Genomic DNA, 20710 nt, shown 5'->3' on the forward strand with positions numbered 1-20710 from the left:
CAGGAGATTCATCCTCTACTGTACTGATTATTTCAGTTAAATATAATGTACCTGTTACTCTGCTTATTTCAATTACATTAAATATAAAAACTATTTTATACATTTGAAAATGTCATCACGCAGACCATTTTTATCGCTTATTGAATGTTTTTCCTACCTTCTTTCCGTAACACTATAAAGGTTTCCTACGTAACCTAATAGTAGAGCCTTCCGTGCTTCTACGATACCGTTTACGATACTGTTCACGATATTTTTTAAATATTTCTTTGTCTATAATTCCTTATATGAATTTAATTCTGTGACTTGGCGTTTTCAAATAGCATTTTAAATTTATCCTTTTCTCCTACGAGTTTGCAATTTCTTATTTGATAACCAATCCTTGTTCCTTTTTTTTTATCTTAGTATTGATGGAGTATGTGTCCTCATTATATAAATTTTTCCAACTCCTTTCTATCAAATCTTCTGCTTTTATCATGATAGAAAAATCTTCCTTCATTTTGAAATAAAGGAAATAATTCAAATAATGCCGTCAATCATATGAAACTCTATGTCAGTTATTGTCACCAGTCCACCCTTCCGCCATTTTGAGGTACTTAGTTGATAAAATGGAAGTCACATTAAGGGTTCGTGTCCTGAGTGGATAGCGTTGCCGCTTTCCGACCTAAAGATCGCCTGTTCGAACCGGATATTTCACGAATCCCTCCCATCACGAATCCCTATTCCCTAAGATGAAATTTCGACTGAATAAACCTCGTTTTGACACGATTGAGAAGATCCAGGCAGAATTACAGGTGATACTTAACACAGCCACATCTGAGATCTTTCAGGGATGCGCGGAATCTTAGAAAAAAAAAAACGGCTCTGACAGCTATATGCATTCCCAATAGGACTACTTCGAAAGTGACAGTGGAAACTAAGAGTTAGGCTTTTTTTTTACTGGTCAAATCCCAGAACATTTGGGTAGCACCCCGAATATTACTTTCAATAATAATCATGACTGCGATTTTCTGCCCTTTCATGCCACAGTTTTCAGTGAATCCTTCAGTGCTTTAAACGAAGTATTTTATGCAAATTAAGTGGATATTGAGGTCCAACATTATTTCAAAGCCGAATATATAGAAACTACAAGAGTTTCGTGCCAAATATAGAAACCATAAAGTTTCGGCGGATACAAGCGTGGCAACTCGTGGTAAAGGTGGGGGTAAGTTATAGTTTCTATATTCAGCATGAAATCCTTGTAGTTTCTATATATTCGGCTTTGAAATAATATCGGATTAGTTTAATTGGATATACAGCCGAATATATAGCAACTACAAGAGTTTCATGCCGAATATAGAAACTATAACTTGGAAAGTTTTAGAAACTATAACTTACTCCACCTTTACCACTAGTTGCCCCTGTTCTGAAAGGTTGCTACGCTTGTATCCGCCGAAACTTTATGGTTTCTATATTCGGCACGAAACTCTGTAGTTTCTATATATTCGGCTTTGAAATAATGTTGGATTCAATATCCACTTAATTTGTATAATTTTGCATCGCCGAAGTGAAACCTTTTGGCTCTTTATTTCATCATATTTTATTGTTTTCATCGGAATTTTATTGAACTTGCAAAGCTCATACTCTAATTGTGAGATTTTTTGAGATCATTGATATGCTGTTAACTTTCAGCATATTTTTAAATGTTGAGAAATCCACGAATGAAAAACGTAATCCTGCCAAGCATCTTGACTGTTTCAGAAAGTCGGACACGGCTACAGCGTTGGTTCGATTAGTGAAAGTATAAAAAGGAGAAATGCATTATTTTCTCATTACTATAAAAATCATCAGTATTAAGGCCAACAGAAGTTAATCTTTCTTCTGTTTAATGAAGTAAATGAGAGGGAGAAACAAAGCATTTAGTATATCATACAATAAATTAAGTACAAGAGCATATGAGAAAGATTATGGTTGTACACAATGGGTTCAGAAAGCAACGCAGTCTACATAAGAAAGTACGGTTATATTTTGAACGCAATGTGTGTAATCATAGCTTTTCACTTTTAATCTTCTCTCAGTAATTAAACTGCTTTGTTAAGCAACCAAATGCGATGTACTTTCATGACGTTTACGTCACTTAAATGCAAATTAATAAAAAATTCAACATTAGTTCATTCTCTGCGCCTTCTAACGATATAATGTCGAAATACGTATAATTCACTATACTATGTATTGCTGTGTTTTCTGCGTTAAATTATGCCATATAACGAAATATACTTAAATACACACAAATAGCTTCAACTGATAGCGTTTGTATTACGGTACTAAAGTACTATAGCAGGGGTAGCCAGAACGTGGCTAGCGAGACGTATATGACCCAAGAGTCACATGCGTCTCGCTTTCATTTGTCATGCGGCTCTTCACGAACTACCAGGAAAAAACAAACAAACAAAATAAAAATTAAAAAAAAGAGAGAAGAGAGAAAAGCAGGGTTAATAAAAATTACTGCAATATAAAAGTTTAATTCGAAACAAATTAAATGAAGTTTACTTTGAACAATTAGAATAATTTTAAAGTCGAAACACATTCACTTGCTAGGATTTTTGATTCGTACATTTTTTTCTTACTCAATTCAGGGGGAGGTCAGTCCTTTCCATCTTCTGTATAATTCATGCTTCGATTGAAGATCGAGAGGATATACAATTAACATCGTGTCGGAATAAGCAATCTAATATTTGGATGGTGTTTTTATGAGCTTGTCGTCAAAACAGTTCGTATATCAGTAGTTTACGAGTTTAATTTGAAATTGGTGGAAGTTCTGCAGACAACAACCACATCGTTTATTAGTGGCATCTTTTTATGGAACATGATGCATCTCATGGGCAGCTATCCGTCTTTCTCGATGGATGCATTCAGTTTACTTGCTGTTATTCTATTATTCGGATCGCTTATCACATTCACTTATCAAATGTTGAATGCGTATGACTTGGATGCAATACTATTACATAACTCACGAAACATCTTTATGCAACGGCTGGATAAATCCAGCTCTTGAGCACGTACAGAATGTGTGCAGGGAAATCCCCATGCATTTGAACGTCTGTTTTGAATAATTATTAACTAAACATATTCTACTTCTGATAAATGCTTCAACACCAAAAAATATTTAAATATACTTATATTGCCGCTAATCTTATACGAAGTGACTCGAATAATAAAGACACCTGCATAATTGTTATAACAGGAAATTAATCTGGATGTGATTAAGCGATAGTAAACAAAACAGCAGCAGAACAAATGAAGCGCAGATAAGGGGTAAAATATACATTTTACATCTGCAGACAACCGTGTTAAATTTTGCATGAATTCTTTACATTTTTATTCATATGAGTAAGAAAATAGATGACTTGACTCATACGTGAAGTGATTTTTGTCATATTCTGTTTGTCTAAGCAAACATTTAACGATTGAATGATGCTTCAAAATCACTGATGAGTTACTGTATCATAAGTTTCTTATGAATAAATATATATGTCTTAATTCGCTACCGAAGATTGAGAAAATAAGCCTGAGAGTGAATCATTTTCGTAGTTAGTCTGCCTGTATGGAGCCTCAGTAGTCATGTAAGAAAGGGGGTCAAGAATGTCTTTGTCTAGAATAATTTACTTTCTATCCAAAGGGGGTGGAGTGTCGGCATGTAAATTGCTATTAACAATTCATGTATGCTCACCGATATATGTGAAGTTGATTTTTCCTAAAATTCATCATATAAGCGCTCTCTCCCCTCCAAGCAGCGGTCATAATATTAATCTTAGTATGGAATCTTTCAAGAACTATATCTGGATGTGGTTCGAACTGATTCGGTTTGGTTTAGTTGAAGTTATGACCCAAGCAAATTTGCGGCCGATTTACTTGTTTTATAGGAGAAAAAAAATTACCCGTGTATGAGTCCCAGCGACTTGCCTAAAGACCTGTCCTAACGAAAGAGATTCTAACGTAGGTCTTTCCGGCTAAAGGGCGTTATCGATACTGACTGAGATATAGAACGCGGATTTTATTTGAAGTAGAATCAAGTGGAAGTTACGGTTGTTTCCTCTCTAAAAATAGCATTAACATTGTCAAACATTGTATAAACAGTTTGGTAATAGTACAGCATAAGAACAAAATTCCATTTCATACGTTATCGTGTACTTCCTCTCCTCCCTCAGGAAAGCCTGTGGCTAGTAGAACCACCAAGACGAAAGTGAATGGCGTCGATGCGATAGCTATACGATGTGTCAAATTAATCATGTGGGATGAAGTTCTCCGTACCATAGCCTAGATACTCGTGTTGTTTGAACAGTTTACAGCAAAAACATCAAGATCACAAGATTCCTTTCGGCAGCAAGGCAACCGTACCTTTTTGTTAATATACTTTTCTTTCTTTCTTTCTCTCTCTATCTCTCGCGTTGCCTTCCTTATACAAACGAAGATAATTTTCTCTATATTTGAATTTTGCTTAAAATGAAAAATGCTCATAAGAACTTTCTACAGCTACAGATTTAGAGTTTCAGGAGTTTGCTATTAGTATAATATAATAATATTACTAATATAATATAATAATATATATATATATATATATATATATATATATAGCAGTTATTATATAAAGAAATAAAATGTATTTAGTACCATATAAGTAGCACAGTATTCCTTAATAAGAAAAGCTGCGAAAAATTTCTACAAGAGAAAAAAATTTGACAAAAGTGAATCTATCCAGCTTTGCTTGTTGTACACAATTTCATAATTTCCGTTATCCGAAAGCGCATAGAAGCACTCATGTTCGACTGTTTAACGTACAGAAATGAATAAGGAATATTCATTTTGATACAAGCACAGGTCTCTGATATTGCTTTCTATTGGAAAAACAGATAGTATTCAACACCCGATGATGTACGTGATATGGTACAGCTTCCCGCTAACTTATATAATCGCTGATCTTATCATCAACGTATCATAATATTCGGTGATAATTACATTTCTGAAATTCTTAAAGCGTGCCATATTAGTCCCAAACAAATTAACGCTACGATGATGTTTTTAATATTCGGCTGAGTAATTAGCTAGCCTGTATATCCTAATGTTAACATCGTTTCGCAAGTACTTTATTAGGATTTTCGCTATCCTACAGAATTTCTCGAATGTTTAAATTCATACTAATTCGCTTTTCTAGAAGTTAATACTAAATTAAGCGCCATGGTTATAATTTAATTCGATGAATATTGAAATCTATTTAATAGAACCACGCGTAGGATAACCTGAAAGATTATTTTTATTTATTACTTTATTGTTCAGCTCCAGCTTCCAGAAGAATAGTACATTACCCGTGAATCGATTTAACATCGTCCATACCACATTATCTTTAGGTAACAAAAAAGGCAATTTCGCATGTCTCGCATTTGCAATGGCTGTTAACAAATCTCGCGGCCAAGTATCGAATCAGTAAGTGTTTATCTTTCGCAACTTGGCTTAATCTGTGGACAAATGTATTGTCCCGATATCGCGAACGCAGAGCTTCAATAATTTAAAATCAAAATCGTACGCAACAGTAATTGCAGTATTGATGATGATCGCAAGAAATATTCTAGCGATATACGGTATGTCATCCAGCTTACATTAACTTTACAACCTACTTTGAATTGGAAACTTATGTAAAAAAAAAAAAGAATTTTAACTTTCCTTCACTTCGAAATGAACTAGAATACAGAAATGTAGAGGGATGGAAGTTAATGCTGTATTGATTATCCATACACGTATCTGTATTTCCCCGACTGAAATGAGAATAGAAAAAGTAAGATTCACGCAGAAAAGAAAAACTCTGCATGCCACGATCAAGGTGGCAATTATAGGATGCAGAACTTTTTCTCTCTTGTATAGTGAGTGCATATGTAATCAGTGAAATTCTCTTTGAATAATGCATGAACTCTTCTTTAGCGCAGTCGTGACGACGATACTGAATTTGTCCCTCCGTTAGAAACGCCAGCTTTTCAATCATCTTTGGAATGGAAGGAACTTTAGTTTTCCAACTGAAAAATCCTTAAGAAAGTTCATTCCATCCAAAAGACGGTCGACTTAACCGGTCTCATTTGGAGATGGCGGTTTTTCCTTCTCGAGAAAGACAAACCCACCGATCATACGTAATTTAATAACTGTTGTATTGCCTTACTTCGCGATTCGTTCAAACCAAGCATAAACAATATATTTGTCTGGATGGTATATCGGGTGGAAAATTCTCTGGTGTCGTGTTTCTGAATACCTTGAACTTAATGTTTTTTCTTATGTTGCTTCGACCCTCGAAAAAGTTCTTTGCAAACTTATAGTGCATTTTGGTACCGAAATTTTGATAATGAAATGCTTAAATACGAAGGTAAAGAAATTATTGAAAACATGAAAAATTAAACTTGTCTTTAATGAAGAGAGATCTCCAATGAATGGAGCAGAACATTTTCAAATAGAATGAGTTGAATCCAAAAGTTATCCAGGAATAAACTTACTGAATACAAACCCAAAATATGCATGAGAATTATAAAAGAATTAGATTCAAGAGCAAGTTATAATAAAGAACAAGAATTCTGTAAGGGGATGTTGTAAAACAATAATAAAAAAAAGTAATAGAATATAAAAAAATTTTGTTTTCATTGACTTAAAGGATTTGAATGGAATCGATCGAATTAAAGAATAACCTAAACTTACTAACATCAAGATACGATCAAAGACACAAAAATGAATATGCGATAAAATTCCGCAGTACAAATACACAGAAAATCCCTTTAAGGAAAAGGATAAAGCAAGCCAATTCTTTACAACCACGTTTATAATCATTTCATCCATGATTATAGATGAAATAATAACAGAATTTAAGAAACATAAATAAAAATGGAAATTTTTATTTATGTTTCATAAATAAAAATATAAAGAAAAATAAAAATCCAAGAATAATTAAATTTGGTTTTATACATGGCTACTGCAATGTAATTTATAGGAAATGAAGATGACCTGCAAAAAAGGCAGCTATTTAAACGAATTTTAACATGCAAATATCAATAATGAAATCAAACATCTTACAACAATAAGATGTAAACTAGAACTAAATGGGGAAAATAGTGAAAATAGAAATTTAAATAGCTAAGAATCAGTACTAGTAGAAAAACTGTAATTCAGAATGAAGCGAAAGAACAATTTCTGATAGTTAATAAAATATCAGGATTTTAAATTTAAAGTTTAAAATCAACATGTTGAAAACTGAAGATAAAAAGGAACCAACCAGCATTAACTTACGCATGTGAAACAAGAATATCAAAAATACAAATGAAAACACTACAATTTGTTCATGAAACAAAATTTGATAGACAAAATGAAGATTTATGTAGAATGTCAACCACAACCCATAAACGCATGTATAAAACAGGAAATTTTAGAATTGAAGGAACATATAAACAGAATGGATTCAAAAGGAAATTTTAAACCAAATGCAAAATGAGTAAGTGACCAAAGAAAATGGACAGACTGTCGATATTACAGCTGTGCAAACGCAACTAAATAAGGGATGAAATCAGATACCAAGAAGTCACGAAATGAATTAAAGAGATGAAAACTACAAAACTGACAAGAAGAAATTCTGAACAGTTTGTCTTAAATACTTATGAAAAGAGAAATCAGCAGAAGTAACAAATTAATACTATTATAAAATTGATTAAAGAGGCCGCGAAGCTAAAATTACAGCATAGTGGAAAAAAAGCATTCAAATGCTTTGTAATTAAAGTGGACTTCAGTACAGAAAGAACCCAATAACCTTTCGATTAATATATTGATGAAGATATGAAAAATAAATTTAATCAGTTATGGGGATGAGAGAGAGAGAGAGATGCTTTCCAAAGTTACAAAACAGGAATACAACAAAATCATGGGGGGGGTAGATAGTAGCAACATAATCCGTTATTAAAAATCTATAAGCTATTTCACAAAAGCATAAAATCGAAATATATTTGATGAAAGAAGAAGAACTCGATCGTTTAAGGACAAAATTTTTTTCTATCAAAATTCAAACAGTACACTCTATCACTTCTTAAGTCAGATTAAAAAAAAAAATAGTGAAATGTGAGCAGTTATAAAAATAGCTGGGAATATGTAAAATATAATAAATGTCTTACTAAAATATCCAAGGGCAACCATATCCAGAACCAATTGTAAGAATGAGAAAACATTTAAAAATTTCAGATATTCAGTGCACGAGGGAAGAGAAATTCATGAAAATTTAAGTTGTCTATGTGGACCGTTTTGCAATTCTAGTCGCACTACTGCGTGATGCTGACAAATTTTTAAAATGGATTAAGATTGAATATAAATATGGAACCACTGAAATAATGGAGATAAGTTAAAACGATGTATAAAAACAAAGATGAACTATCAAACAGGCAAAATAAGTATATGCACTTCAAAAGAAAGCAACCAATCTACTTGGGAATAAAATCAGGAAAAAGATGTAGCATCACTCAAGATTGCAAATGAAAATACAAATAACTCATTGTAAACTAAAAGCACTTAAATCCTACCTACACTCTGCACTGTCGTGTAATAGGTCTCAGCAGTTCTCGTCTGGGGAATTAATATAAAAAATTAATGGAAAGTTAAATTAGGAAAGAAAACAAAGCTAAGATTCGAAATCAAACATTATCCTGTTCGTGACCTGTGAAACAGTAACCAGTTTCATGACTGAAGCAATTACTAGCGAAATGCAAAACAACAAAACACTTGAAAAAGTTAATTGGGATTAAAATACAGTAACAATTACATAAAAACGATCAAACAGGATAGCCAACATGGTATCTTTAATACCATGTATTAAAAGTCACATAAGATGACAATCAGTCTGCATACAGCTAATGTAGGGATTAACATATTGCTGTTGTATCTCTGAGCAAAATAGAAATTCACTCGTAGATGAACAAAATTGGTGAAGGGGGTGGGGGAATTAGCTACGTTGTAGAGTTAAAAAGACTAAGAAGGAAGGCAGTAAACTAAGTACAACTTTCAATCTGAGGAAAATGATAAAGATAATATAGTTAATTTATCTGAAATCATTAAAGACTGATAATTTTGAAAATAGAAATAAGAATAGAAATAAGAAAAAAAAAAATATTAATTCAGTAATAAGACCACATGTCTGAATAGTCAAACAAATTACATTTATTATCGCCTTCATCGAATTATTCTCCAATAGAATCTCACGAGAGTATTAATTATGCAACTGATGTGAGCAGCTCGTTCTATATGTGATTGTCAAAGTCAGAAAGAAAAAAACTGACTTCTATTTTAATGCATTATTGGAACAAATAATAAATTTGGCATTAAAGACGGAGAACCACGGAGATCTAAATATTCTAAAATTTTCAAAGTGCTTGGGAACTTCGAACTATGCGTAAATTCGTCAAACCGATCAAGATTCCAAATAGCGTTATGCAAATTATTTTTGATAATTTGTCTAACGCTACTCTTGATATTAAATGTAATATTGCACAGTAATCGTTATTTTTCTTTTATTGAATTATTTTAAAAAATATCAAAGCGCTCAGTTGTCACTTAAGAATAACAATGAAGGTAAAGTACACTTCTGTAGATGCCACAAGCTTGTAAGCCTAGATCTTGAAATAGGACAAATCAATTTGTTTTTAAAAAAAATGAAAAATAAACAATGAGTTCAGCTTTTCAAGTGATATTAGGCAAGTCTAAAACAATACTGAAACTTGGTATTGTCAAGGCAAAAGCAATATTTCATCCGCAGGATTGTACTGAATAGTAGCCGATAGATTCAAATTCGCGACAGACGGACATTTTTCATTTCCGTCCGTCGCAACGGACATGTTTCAATTTTTAAATTAACTCTTTATAGTAATTTTTTGCTAATACTGTATGAGATCTACGCACCAAGTTCCAATATAATGAGAAAATTATTTTAAAAAACTCATAAATTGTCATTTGGTTCTTTTTTGGAGATGTATAGACTCCTCGTTAATGTCTAACCATATCCATTGATTCCGTCCAAATGTGTCTGGAATGCAACTTTTTGCATCTGGAGTTCTCTAATTTGTCTCAATGTAAATTTCTCAAGTCATCATTACAAAAAGCAATATTTCATTAAGTGCACCGAGTACTGCTATTGCCATATTTATGGAATTATAATTTCAAAAGAAAGAAAATAACTAGAAGTACCACATCAACCTAATACTACCGAACAAGGAGACAAACATGAAATTCTATATAGCTACAAGATGTTTAGGCAATAGAAGTCAAAGAAGTGAAGGAGGAGCTAGAGTATTCAACAGTAAAACAGGAAGATATCTTGAATAGCATGCAATTTCAATTAGAATGTGGTGATTAAACACCAAAACGGGGAATTGAACAAAGAATAGTCCCACGGAAAGCGCTAAGAAATTGTGATATAAATCATGTGTACGACAAGAGTGCACGTGCACACTATCTCCACGGTTATCCGTCACATGTGGATCACATTCTGAAAGAAAAACGGCATTCAACTCAGCTTATTTTATGCAGAACTTTATGTATTCTTAAATAAATCCAATAAATCCTCAGGATTCCTTGACTAAACTGAATAATTGATCTAACAAAATTGGAATGAAAACGAGCAATAAAAACATACTACAAAAATAGACAGGAACACGGAAAACTGCAATCAATCCCATTCCTGAAAGAACAAGAACAGAGGCTATAAAACAAGAAAAAATATCTTAGCTGGTTTGGTACTATTTTACTGAAGGTAAGCAAATGAACTTATAAGATGAATTAGTCAAAATACGAAATTGGCTGTACACAAGACAATGTTCAAACCATTTTAATGCAAGATCCAGAGTTATGATAGAAATACGCTTTCACATCCTAAGCTCGTGAACAATCCCACAGATACGAGATCTTTGAGAAAATTTACATGAGTGAATAAATGGAGATGGCGGAATCATTAAAAATGACAAGTTAGGAAAGATTAGGCAATGTTAGAATTCTGGAATGTGTGAGCGTGGTTAGGTCACTTTTAAGAGAATGGGGGGGGGGGATTTAGAATTTGTTTTTGATGCAAGGATGAGAGAGAGAAAAAAGTCGTAAAGAAAGACTCCGGGACTTTTCCTGATTTATGTAATCAGAAGTGCCTTAGAAGATCGAAATGTAAGATGTGGCAGTATTGGAGTTTTGACAGACTAATCGGGAGCAAAATCGTTCAGACGATGTTAGTAATAATGATTTTATCTTATGTAGTACTATTCTGTATAAGCCTTGAGGGCACTTATCAGGAATTTGATGAAGAAAGATATAACAAAAGAAAGTTCTGTGTAGTGGGTTTCGTAACAGTTTTTAGCTTTTAACGGAAATCAGAATTCATTTCACGATTTCTGTATTTTGATTTTTAAATAAAACAGCTGTGAGAAAAATTTACACAGGTGATGTAGATCAGCAACAGTCACTTCACTGCGTGTTTCATCTTAATGATTCTATTTTTTTTTTCTGTTAACTTCCTCCTGGGTTTTTTTTTTCTATTAAACAGTCTCCATGTGTCAGTGTATGTCGCCTTATGTGTCCCTAAGATTCTTTAAAACATAATTTGAACAACGTAAACAGTATAGCTCAGGGTGTGTGGGGGGGGGGGAGAATTAAACCAGAATATGGCAGCCCTGTAAGCACATGTTAACAATAGCTTGTAAATAAGTATGAAGGAATGATATTTTATATTACTCTCGCGAACGAAAGACCGCAAGGTCTGTAGAGGGAGAAAAAGGCTGTTGTGGGCTTGGGTCAAGAACAAAGTAATTTGTTGATATAGAGCTGGAGGTTATATCCTTAGGAAATACTCCTTATGTAAGAATGTTCCACAAAATAGAGGGAGATGAAATAAAATACAACTGAGGGAAATAGCAAGTTCGACGAGTCAGCAGTTAAACTGTGGAAGAATATTGGGAAGTTGCTGCACATATTGCTGGAGGTTTTGGCAGAAATGGGCGAGAGGGAAAATAACGGAGGATCTTGGCTCTGTTAAACAGAGCTCTTTTAAATATTAGCATAAAACAATGCGGAAGTTTGATGTTTGAGATGTTTTAGCTCTGCAAGATTTGTTGTATGAATAGCATGAGTGGAGAATGCTGTCATTAGCAAAATTAACATAGTTTGAGAGCGAGTCTATGTGAATGAAGAAGCGGGTGGGTGAAATAACAGAACCCTGAGGAATACCTGCATTAACATAAACAATCCGAGAGAAAAATGGCAATCCAGAGTAAAGTAATCTGTTGATATTCTTTTTGACGAGCATAATTACAATACTAAGTGAGGAAAGTAGTCCGTAACATGGCAATTCGTTGAAAAGTCCTCGATGTCAGATCTTATCAAATACCTTGAAATGTCATGGTAGCAGCAAGGATTTCTCCTACCACTTCCATGGCACGTGACCAGCGGTGAATGATAGGCAGATCTATTACGGTATGACTGTACAATGATAGCCTGCTCTCCGATACTCGCTAGTTAGGTCACGTGATTTCATTTACATAGCAAGTTTTGGAGAGCAGGCTATTGTTGTACAGTCAAGCCATATATATATATATATATATATATATATATTAGGGTTACCAAGTAATTTTATAAACTTGGTTATTTTACTCCTAATTATTTATTTTAGGAGTAAAATAATAACCAAGTTTATAAAATTACTTGGTAACCCTAATATACATTATTCCAAAAGGTAAAAAAAAACTTATTTACATATATATATATATATATATATATATATAAAATTTTGTTCGTTTACTTACCGCACATTATTAAATATATGAAATTATCTAAACGATTATTGATTATTTTGGCAGTTAGGCGAAATCTTTACCTCATTATGATGAAACGTGCATTAGAACCGGGATAAATCTCTCACCTTCTCTTAATTAATGTAGGCCACTTTTCCTTAGAATTTATTCCTGCATTTTACTAATTTCAGCATAATGTCAATGTTGTGCACTTAGATATATTATATTCTGATATCTCTATGTTTCCGGGTGTATTTCTAAATATGGTGAAACTATTACAATTCATTTTAATGTCTTATTTTTTCATATCCAAAGTTCTCCATTACTCAATTTTAACTAGAAGGGCAGTATAGTATTGTAACGAAATAGCCAGGGAAAGAAAATGAGGTATTGTCGTTCGCTCCCATAAAATATCTAGACATAATATTTAGATATACAAATGTTTACTCATATTTGGAAAAGTGCTTTTAAAGGGTTTCCGGGTTTTATTATTATTATTTTTTTTTGTAATTAGTATTCCAAATTATATAATCTCGTCCCTTTCTCAAAACTTAATTCATAAGTTGTTTATGGTGTAAAATTGACTTAATTATCTGCATATAAAATCGATTATTTATTTTTAAAGTTCGTTTCTTTCCACTCGCTACCGACTTACCCAATTTGAGGCGAGTCTTGCCTACATAAACAGACAAAAGAAAACGCTTGTAATCAAACTGAATTAAAATTAAGAAACACCCGCATTCTTACAAAATAAGTGCAAAGTGCTTTTGGCTAACCAGCAGAATGTGTCAGTTTCGCATGCATTACACTCAAAAGTAAAGTTTAGTTCACTTTCTTATCAAATCATTCGGTGAGGATATTCATGCGGCATATGCAATGGAGTTTATACTAAAATAAAAGACTGAAAACGTCGCCAGATTTCACATTTCAATACAAACTTTGTTTTAAATAATTTAAATCACTAGTCATTTACTTACTTGCAATCTGATGGTAGTATTGACAACGCACGTTGAGAAAAATCTTCAAGCTCTGTCACAGTATTCCTTTCTCTTTAACAACAAATACATAAATTATACTTGAGCAGCACAACTCAGCATTCGTAAAAAATCGTACAACATGCACAGGGAAAGAATAAACTGGTGTTGCATTCTCACAAATTAATTATTCATGAAATAAACTTCATCGCCAGCATAAACTCGACATAATCTCGGGTCACAGGGATGTTTTCACAGTGTGTCATGTGATACGTTATTCTCGCTAGCACATCAACTTACCTTTATTTCTCCGTAGGAAGCTAAGAAGTTTAGTCAGTCGGGTTAAACCATTCGTATTTCACCGTTGCATTCCAGTTGTTCTAACACGAACTTTCTTTGGCCAATTAATTTCACGTTCCAGAATGCAGCATTATCGACTGGATACAGCGAAAGTCTAACTACGGCACTTAAAATAGTAGAGTCGAATCACCGCAGTCTTATTTGAAAACACAATTACTTGACACAAATTCATTAGGATAATTATAAATCGATATCAACAAACAATATTTATTGAAACAGGCTGTTTCACATGCATTTCAGCTGTCTTTGTAATTGTTTCGAAGTCTGCTTTCGCTTCCTCTTTCAATATTTATTCTAGTTTAAAGTAAAAAGCCTGTATTTCGAAACAGTTGAATCTATCAATAATAAAATATTGTCTTTTTTTTTGGTCTTCAAAGAATACTAATTATAATTTAACTGTTTATGTCATGAAAACCATCTAGTTTTAATTTTGCAAAGGATTTTAAAACCAGTTGCTACTGTAATAAAGTATGAATTTAAAATAGTTCATTGAATTGTAAAAAAAAAATATTGGGAATTCTATCTGATCTATATTACCATGTTCTGGAGTAGCTGTAATCCAAACCAGCACCCATGTCAAGAACTGATTTCGAAAGGGTTAAAAGTGAAAAACTTGCATCATTTCAGTCACATGTTTCGATTGCTTACAGAAACAAAATTTGTCCAACCTTGCTTCCATCTCTCTTGCGCTTGGTTGCTTCTATTGAATCGTTGTCCACCGAAAAATAAATCCCCAGACTTTTTTTTTACTTTTCTTAATATCTTGCAGAGAGTCATTGCAAACGCCTCATTGCCCTCCAAATAGCATACAACATTTAATGTTCTCTTTGATTTTTAGCAGAAAGCAATCTGAAGAATCTTTTCCAAACTGGATACAATAAAAGCCTCCTGGTTCTGATTGCATTTCTCAAGTTGTTCGAGGTTTGTGCTTCAGGGTTGTCTCCTTCTCTGTGCAGTCCTTTATTCTCTTCTGATTCAATTGGTACTACCCGAGTTTGAAAATTAGCCCATATTCAACTAACACCTAAGAACAACAACAAATCTTAATAAACGTAACATCAAGTTACGTTCAGGTTCACTTACTAAAATTCGTTCTAGCGTCGTGGATAACGCATTAACACCGAATTTCTACAATTCCTGGAAGCCTGTCATCTAATAAATGGTCGTTATTCTGGATTCCACACTGCTGATCAGCACTACAGTTATTTGCATATGTTGCCCATCTTTGAATAAATGTCATGTGAACTCTGTCACAAGTTTTGATGTCTCTAAGACATTTGTTAGGATATATAACTTCTTCAACTGATCACAAATCCAATCCACAATTTTGCCGCAAGAGTGCACTGCATCCCTTTTTTTTACGCAAAAACTAACCAGCATACTAACTTCTTCAACCACAAATTCTAATCTTCAAAGCATCCTTCGATACCGGGGCGCTAGTAATCATATTAATTTAAATGCCAGGGAGAGACTATTTCAAGCCTAGTGAAACTTAATAGCGTCTTTTTTTTTTTCGCAAAAAAAAAACCTGTTTCTTTTATCCTTTCATTTGAAACACTAAGATGATATTTCTCTTCTTGGAAGAACTCTGATCTCCAATCTCTCTTAAAAGAACATATTACAATATAAATCTCCTCTGCATTCAATCAATTAAGTTTTCTGTTCACTCAAGACGTTACAGTTTACCTCTGAACCTCTATCTGCTGTATACAAATAAGAAATCCATTCAGCCATGATGGAACGCTGTTGTCACATTTGAGGTGGTGTTACTGTTAGCTCCCTAAAATCTCAGTGCAGCAGAGAGCCATTAGGTTGATTAATTACTCATCCATCCTTCACCAATTCACTTTTTTCCCAGACAGAATTTTGCTAATTGCATTTTATACACACATTGTTATAATCACTCTTCATCAGAGTTGGTATCCTACTCTGATGAAGAGTAGGATACCAACTTATTCTCCTACTCTTTTTCTAAATCTAGTAAAACATACATATCAGCTATCAAACATTCTTTCACAATTCAGTTCGAAATTTGATGAAAAAAATTTTAACATTAGAGTTATTCCATCAAGACTTTCCGCGCGCGCGCGCGCGCGCGCGTGTGTGTGTGTGTGTGTGTGTGTGTTGAAAAAGAAAAAATCAAACTTTAATTCTGTCTCGCTCGTATTAGACCAGCTTACTCATCTTTAACTGAAAGTACTTATGATGGTTATTCGCATCCTAGAGTGGTGTGCAGAGAGACAGTTTTGCATTGCGAGTAGAACTACACTGTACATAGATGTGAAAGCGAGTAGGGATATTTCGGGAACACACTACAAAAGTTTTAAGGAGAACGTACATTACAACAGCGATTCAAGAAAAACCTGGATGCATGGGTTGCGGAAAAGAAATATATATTAAGCTGGTAAGTAACAAAATTTTATAGAACAGATATATTTTTTGTTCAATAAAAGTCAGAAGAGCATAATGAGATTTATCTTTGATAAATAAGTTAGCAAGGATGTGCAGACCATATTTGTTGTTCTTAGCAAATGAATTGCGATAAATTGATAGAAAAAGTAATTGCCCTGAATGAGTATGAGAGCTATTGTGAGTTTGATAGGCCTTATGGGAGTTAGAATAGGTTTGTACCACAAGAACTATAATTTCATGCAGAAAATCGAATAACAAAGATAATGATAAGAAAGTAAATGGAAAAGTATTTGCCATTATTTTTATTTGGCATATGATGATGTAATTACTAAAATAAAGAACCAAAAAGGCTTCACTTCGGTGATGCAAATTTATCTAAATTAAGTGGATATTAAATCCAACATAATTTCAAAGCCGAATACAAAACCTATAAAAGTTTCGTGCAGAAAATATAAAAGGTTCGTGTGAAAATTGACCACAGAGCTAGCGGGAATACATACTACGAGTTGCCCTAGCCTAATCGTATAGGTGATGATGTAATATTTTCAGAATACAACTGAAAGATGATTTCGAAATCTGTTTTTCATACTTTATCCGACAGTAAGCAACACTACACGCTAGAAACAGTGAAGTGGTTGTGTAGCGGTTGTGTTCTCAGAACGTCATAGAAAGGACGATGTTCATCTGAATCGTGCGAAATTGCGCCAAAATTATTCCTTTGATATTCTAAAAGCACTTCAGCATCATTTGCAGTTTTTGGCCAAACAGACTGCTCTCTCTACTGCTGACATCGATCTATCTAAGTTTCAAGTACTCAATGTAAATATTTTATGTCTGTAGATATGTGTGTTCATGGGGGACCTATTTGCGGAATGAAACGCCCGAGTTTCACTCTAGCTGTGTGAAATTTAATGAACTTTTATAGGATCTAGATTAAAATTTGTAAGTTTTGATTTAAATCTGATGATTGTTTGTGAAAAAATTAGGTAGAATGAATGTTTTTTGTCTAGAGATAAATTACTATCCACACAATGAAGTAGCAGGCACGCTTACAGAATAATGTTGTAAAAAAATAAACAAAATAATTATAACATCTCTGCGAACACCTACATATGTTGTCTACATCTTGGGTGACGTTAGGTATTCTCACTGAACACTTTAAAACAATAGATTTCAAGAGAATTCATCTTTCGATGAATTCTTTCATAATTCATGGAAAAATTATTGCAGAATTGTTTTTTTTTTCGATCAATTACATTTGCGACAAATTGCCGTGCGATGAACTGTCGTTCGACGAATTGTTTATTCAATAAATTGGCATTCGTTAAATTCTTGTTCGATTAATTGTTTGTTCGACTAATTGCTTTTTCGATGAATTGCCATTCGATATACTGTCTTTCGATTAACGTTTTCGATGAATTTTAAATGGCAGCTCAACGTCGGTAATACGAACGAAATTCTTTTTTAGCATTTCACAATTTGTAGGATTATTTTTAGGATTATTAAAATAGTGTATAAGAAAAAAAACGCTAAAAATCAGTTTAATATTATTATTTACAATAAATATATATACCAGTATATATTATATTAATAATTGATTTTATTAATAAGATTGATAATTGATTTTATTAATAAGATTGATAATTGATTTTATTAATAAGAACAACGAAATATAACTTCAAGATAAAATTACAATAATACGATTATAGTAACAAAATACAAATAAACTTCCAGTAACAGATGTGAAATATTTTATTTTTATAATATTTAATTAGAGATTTGAGAGTGTTTATTTTTTTATCAGTAAATTGATATTTGTACAGACTTATTTCCATATTTACGTCAAAAATTTGGGAGTTTTATGTTATTTTATGAATAGCATGTTTAGGTGTATTTTGATGTTATATTCTTTGTTAATCGAAATCACGTCTAAACAAAATAAAACGTTAGAGAATTATTTCTCTTTATCATAAAATGATAATTTGTCCACTTTTCTGGAAATGCACAATGTTACAAATATACCTTTTTCTATTTATTTGGTTTATTTGTTATCTGCTCTGCTCTATCGACTAAGAAACGAAGACATAAGGAAAGGACTAAAACAAGAAATTACAATAATAGACAAAATCCAAGAAAGAAGACTGCGACTTTCTGTTCCCATTCTGGTCACATGGCCAGAATGGGAACAGAAAGACTACCATCTAAAGCTCTGAATACAACGATGGAAGATAAAAGATCCAAAGGATGGCCCAGAATTAGATGGATAGACAAAATAAAAGAGGACCTGAAAACCAAATCACAACACGCGATACCAAACTGGACAGAATTGTTCGGACTCTTCCGGGACAGACAGAAGTGGAAAGAGTTCATTCGGCCTCATCATCATCCGCATAGATAATGGAAAAAAGAAGATTTATTTGGTAGCCACCCCAATAAAAATAATAATAACAGAAAACCTTTAATAAGCATATTCACAGACAAAAAAAAATAATCCAAAAATTTTATAAATTCATTTAAACTCATTACTACGCTTAAAAAAATAAATATAGCAAAAGATAAGAATTAAACGCAAGTTTAAGTTATCCTATGTTTCGTCTCAGTCATAGAAACACCATCAATGATGCAATTTTAAAATTTTTAAAAAGCACATAGAAATACTCAAAATAACATCTGGAAATTTTTGCAAGAAATTGATTTCTCATTTTTTTTTTTATTTCTTAATTTCCAGGTGTTGACAAGATTCATTGTTCTTTCAAATTAAGAAATACATCCGTGGCCATAAATACGGTCAGTCGGGTCTAGGTGACTACATCTTGGATACCTTCTACAGAATCAAATGAAATAAAAAAACTATCATGCTTTACTCCAACAAATATAAATTTTAAAGACTTTTTATAATCTACAGCAGGCTTGAAAAACTCATCAAATTCCTGACATTTACCCTCAAGGGGTGTACAGGATATGATAGTATTACATGAAAAATTTACATCATTACTAACTTCCTATCTACAATTTTCCTCCAAATCAATCTATTACTTGTCAAGGCTCCAAGATTGTCAGATCTTATATTTCTATCTTCTAAGGCACTTTTTTCCGTATCAATCCATCTATATCTTGGTCTTCCTCTGGGTCTTTTTCCTACCAACCTGGCAGAGAACACTTGTTTTGCTAATCTTTCGTCTCCCATTCTGTTTAAGTGACCATACCACCTGAGATTAGCTCTGCTAACACATTCCTGGATGCTAACAAGTCTCTTGACTTGAAAAATTAACCTAAGCTTAATAAATATGGTTGTTTAAACTTCCCAAGATTTAGAAAACTTGAAATTTTAGGCCTCCTCCAACAAGATGTAAGCCAACAGCACCCAGAGAAGACCATACTCATACGATTTTAGGCTTTTAGTCTAGCTTTTTTTTGTATTTATGGTTTCGGGCATTTTTATGGGTGATTTAACAATTTTAAGATTACATTCCTGGTGATGTCTCTGTGGCTGAGACAAAATATAGGATCCATTAAACTTCCGGTTTAATTATTTCTCTTTACTAAATATTCATTCCATTAAACCTAATAATGAGGAAATCCTCTCCATATTGTTTACTTTTATCCATCGATTATTCTCTGACATTTATTGTTGAACCGCACGATACACTCGCACTGAAATCGCATTCTGCAGAGAGAGAAACACTAATGGCTACGTACAAATTCTGCTTACCAGCGTTGGAGGAAGTTGCGACATGGGAACGAATTCAAATGATTCATAGGCATCGCCCAATCAAATTGTAAAAAAGGAATTTAATAACAGAAAATACATTAGAAATAACAATGAATATGTTATAAAATTTATTCACTTAATCAAAGAAAAAATTCATCTTTAAATTTATTCCACAGTACTCTTATTTTTTAATGTACCATCTACACATACCGGCCACTGAATTAGAAACTTTTATTTAATACCTGTTGGACTTCATTTGATCCGATTACCGCACATGTGCGTGCCGTTTGGCATAAATTTCACAAGGTGATGTATTGCACCGACGTCTACAACATACCAGGCATTCAGCAGACAGTCCTTTAACTGGCTTACATTTTTGGGAGCGAAGGAAGAGGACTTCGCTCCCAGATATGTTTTCTAACATGTTCCATACATTTTCAATG

Source organism: Typopeltis vanoorti, chromosome 17, assembly GCF_054136105.1.
Source record: "Typopeltis vanoorti isolate ZY-2024b chromosome 17, IOZ_Tvanoo_1.0, whole genome shotgun sequence".
Taxonomy (NCBI): domain Eukaryota; kingdom Metazoa; phylum Arthropoda; class Arachnida; order Uropygi; family Thelyphonidae; genus Typopeltis; species Typopeltis vanoorti.